Source organism: Lactuca sativa, chromosome 3 (assembly GCF_002870075.4).
Source record: "Lactuca sativa cultivar Salinas chromosome 3, Lsat_Salinas_v11, whole genome shotgun sequence".
Lineage (NCBI taxonomy): Eukaryota > Viridiplantae > Streptophyta > Magnoliopsida > Asterales > Asteraceae > Lactuca > Lactuca sativa.
Window position 1 is genome coordinate 145,518,888 of NC_056625.2, and position 4,895 is coordinate 145,523,782.

The window sequence follows — 4,895 nt, forward strand, 5'->3', positions numbered from 1 at the left end:
GCAATGTAATAGTCTAGGTTAACCTTTGTAACCCGTTTTGAAATAATAAGATTGTATTATTTGAGTATTGTGTGTTTTGTGCTTAATTGCTTAATTATGTGGTTTGATTAATTAAGAATAAAAATAAGCGTCAAAATTTAAGTGTAAAATAAACTTAATATATTTGGTTAATGTTGTAGTAGTTTTAACGAGGTTTCCGAATATATATAGAACGCCCAAATCTGACTTCGTATGAGGAAGTTATGATTTATCGAAGTTCCGGCTTAGCGGTATACAGCCTGTTTTACTCGATTTGAGATCGAGCGGTTGTTAGCCGAAGCAATCTAAATGAGAATCGAAGATCTCATTGTTGGTATTGGAACGATAAAAAGTTAGGCGAGAACGGACGTCAAACGAAGAAGTTATGAATTTATAACGAAAGTTTCTGTCCCGGCCTATTAAAAATAATTAATAAAAATAAAGTCAAAATTAGCCGACGGAGTCTAAACGAAAGTCGTAGAGCGTGGTCTCACCTTCGCGTGGATATAAAGAACGTCGAAAACGGAGTTCGTATGAAGAAGTTATGAATTTCCGAAGTTTATTAATCATTTTATATTTATTTTTAAATCAAAATCGGAAGCATTATCCGAAGCGGAGTCACCGGTGTGATCCGGAGTACGCCCCGCGTACGTGAGTACGCTATCGCGTACTCAGCAAAGTGTCGACACTTCGGATGACGCATGCAATGACGATTTCGGACGCGTACGCGCTGCGTACGCCTGTACGCCCCGCGTACTCCGAGGCTCCAGCCTCTATAAAAGGATCCGAAGGCAGCCTTGGTTTTTGTTCATTTTCTTCTCTTCTCTCTAGTCTTTTGCATCGTTTTTCGTGCCGAAGCTATCCCGAAGCCCCGGTATTATACTCTAGCCCCGAGGCAAGTCCCGAGATCCCGAAGATCCCGAGAAGTGCGGTTCCCGAGTCGAAGCTCTGCCCGCGAGAAGTTCGATTTTTGTGAAGATCTTCCAGATCTGCTGTGGATTACTACTCCTATAAGCCGTAGTGCTGTCCGATCATCTTCTGATCAAGTGAGTGTATACTAACTTTCTTAAAACACAATAATAATACGAGTTTGGTTCGAGTGTATTAATTATATTGTTGTTTATAAGTGTGAGTGTGTAGTTATTTTCTTCTAATACAATAATACGAAGTATTTTATATAAAAATACGTGCTATGTGTATATATTTGGTTGTGTTATGTGTGAATGTGTATTCACTCTCTTCTATCTTATAGATCTGCTTATTTCTTTATGAGATATGTGTTATGTGTGTGTGTGCCTCATCTGTTATGTGATATATGTGTTGATTAAAGCATGCTATACAGGTTTTCTTTAAACTATGTATACAAATGTATATTTTTATCTACTAATATGTTGGGTAGAACATGGGTAGACAGTTGGTGTGTAATAAACAGATGAGAGGCCTCGTTGTTGTTTGATTGAGTCATCTAGCGGAGTTTAGATGACGACCACTGGCTATTCTAGACAGTCTTGTGGAAACATTAGCAGGTTCGCCACCTGTAGGTGTTAATGAACTTGGGTGTTCATTCGCTGTACTCCATCCCCCTCATGGTTGCCTTATTTGACTTATATTGCTGAGGTACCCCCGAAGCATGTGTTGTCGCCCCGATGAAATATTCTTAGACTAGGTCCCTTATGTTAGTTGTTTTAGGGACATTAAAGTGAGAATAACGGGAATGGGTAATTGGGTTATTGTTGGTTGGTGAAAATTAAATATGATATTTATTGTGGGTTGAAAACCCTATATGCTCACCAGGCTCCCAAGCCTGACCCACTCAGTTTTAAATTGTATTACAGGTAGTGGCGGAAGGGCATGAGATGGATGAACCATCAAGTTGTTTTGTTTACAAGTCTGCATATGTTTATATTTGTTATATGACTTGTAATGTATTCGTTTATGCTTATTGGTCTGTATCGGAACATGACACCCCGAGTTTTGATTATAATGAAAATACATTTCTTTTATGAAATGCTTCGGTAAACAATGTTTTATCATGTTTTGTTTTTGGGAACAAATTCCGCAACTCTTTCAAATCAAAAGGATTTACTCTGAAAATATTTAAAAGCATAAATGAAAATCGGTCTTTTCTGGCCGAGATTTTGGGGATGTCACAAAGAATATCAAATTCTTGCCACTTATAGAATATGTTAGATTCTAACATTTTATGCGATGATCCTTTCGTAATGTCACTGCACTAAAGTCACAATGACTATTGCCAATGATATTACAAAGTCCTCTATTGGAGATTGTTACAATATAATTCCATAGACGTGATGTCTCTCACTCAAAGTCCATTCCTTTGAACATCCTTCTTGCAAAAAAGTTTCTAATCTAGATATAGATTCTTAAGATCCAACTCCCAATATGGAAACTTTTCCATACTTACCATATGACAAATCATTCTTAATAGAATTTTTTCTATTGATAATAATGTCGATATGTTCCGTCCAATACTATACTTCCAACTACTCACAAGCGACCAATCCTCAGCGAACTTTGGATTGTCCTTTGATAGTTGTTTAATTATCTCAGTCAAAACCGATTCTTGTTCTTTTTCCTTCTAAATGCGCTAGACATTTGGAAAATTCTAGAATGGTCAAATATTATAGCATTTGCAATCGATTCTATACCCGAAGCATATTAGACACGATGCATAATGTCATACATGAAGATTTAATACTTTATCAATCTTCTGCCATAATATTTTATGTGCTACGTTCTCACAATTCGAAATATGAAGAGGAATGCCGTAATCATAATCGAAATTTTAAGAACACACTATGTATCCTTGACTAAATTTATTAACATTCCACAACCTAAGCCTTTAGATTTGAAATGAAGCATAATATTCTCTCCCTTAATTATAGCAAAACAACTATTCAACCCTTACAACTTTGCAAAGTATGACTCTTGTTTTCTATAATTAATATTGCTAACTTGAAATACTCGCCTTAATAATCATACAAGCATAACATTTATGCTCCCACTATCACGATGATTATTGTAAACATAACACTTATGCTCCCACTAGCTTTGACATGTATTCAGAAACAACTTAACTTTTAGAAAAACAATGCCTATTGGATTTCTTTAAGTTCATATTTCTAATACCCAATGCTTTGATAATCCTTTATCTAAGCTTATACACCTTTGCCTTAGATAGTTCATATGTGTGTCTAAACAATTCAGACTAATTGCCAAATCTCACAATTCGAGTCATGGAAAGGGATACCGTAACCATAATCGAATTCGAGAATCCAATTTTCACAATTATTATCTTCTTAAAATCTCTCTTAGTGAAAGCATTTCCTCATAGTCATTTTCATGAAGGAGGGAATCTTATGACACTTAGATTTTAATGGTGTATGTGTTCCTATCCATGTGAATTTGTTAAAACCAAAGTTTATGACAAATTCAAACTCATATGGACCGAGCCTTCTCAATCTTGATTTCTTGCCTTATGGTAACACGGTTGCCCACCATGTCTTCCAAGTAGTTAAGCAGCTCACCCTTTCCTATCAATGTACTTTTCATTGATTAAGGTCCTTGCCTTTTATGCATTCAAATGAGAACTCATAGAACTCATATACATAATTAACTCGATTGGAACGACACAGAAACAAGATAACGTCAACACGATAGGTTGTAAACCTCTACTCGTGTGCTAGTGATGATCGATAAGGTTTATTCTTGATTTGTTCTTGAAACCTTTCAAGACCATTAAGACTCCTGCTAACTCCTTGACATATAAGATTCTCTTGTCAATAAACATTTCTTGACAAACTAATATTCAAGAGTTAGTGTAGCTTTTATCAAGACAAAACACCATATAAAATTGGTCCTAGTTGGTCTTTGTCTTATCCAAGACATCACAACTTTCCAATTTCAAATGTGCGAAAATAAGAAAATCCTTTTTCCAAATTCTACATTTGATGAATGTTATAAACCTTATTAAGACTTGTCACTCAATATCACAATCTTAACTCTAAGACTTGTTTTGGAATGAAGTATGATTGACTTCTTGATTTAACCATTTCTTCAATTCTTGATTCCTCTTCTTATACATACAATTGTACTAAGACTTACTTAGAGGATCAATTGAAATATGGTTCTTAATCATTAAGACATATCATAAAGTATAAAAGGTACTCTCCCTTCTTCTTAGAATAGAGAAACTTTTATCTTTCTGCCTACTTGATTCTTCTTATTCGTACTGCTATTGATTTAAACCTTTTCAATCAATTCAGAATTACACTTAATCTTATAAGTATAATCATATTTACTAAACCTTTAGTAAATCATGACGAATATCTTTGTTACTCTTGTGGTGGACTTGATCAACACACAACTTTATGTACTTGATCTCCTAGTCCTTCACTTGACACTTGTCAACTAATTAGTCTAATTTCCAAATATGAAATTTCTCATTCATCGTGCAACCAAGTTGCATGATTCCAAGTTTCTGTCCAATTGAAACTTGGGCGATGAGAAACTCTCCCTATTTGGTAAATTTTCGACATTTCCACAATTATCATAATTGAGAATCACATCTATTCGATGTAGAAATATGCAAGCATCAATTTTTCATAACGATTTCATTGCAAGGAAATAAATAAATAAATAAATAAATGAGTCAAACCAAAATTTATTTTTATTTATAACAGCAGCGGAAAATATTTGTCCTTACAATGCAAAATCAACTGAAAAACTATGTAATCAAATATTCCTACCAACTCTATCATAACTTTCTAAGCTCAAATCTAATCTTCGAATCCATGCGATCGAGATCCATTTCTTCGTGATTAGACTCATCTTGCTTTCTCATCAAGCTTCCTCTC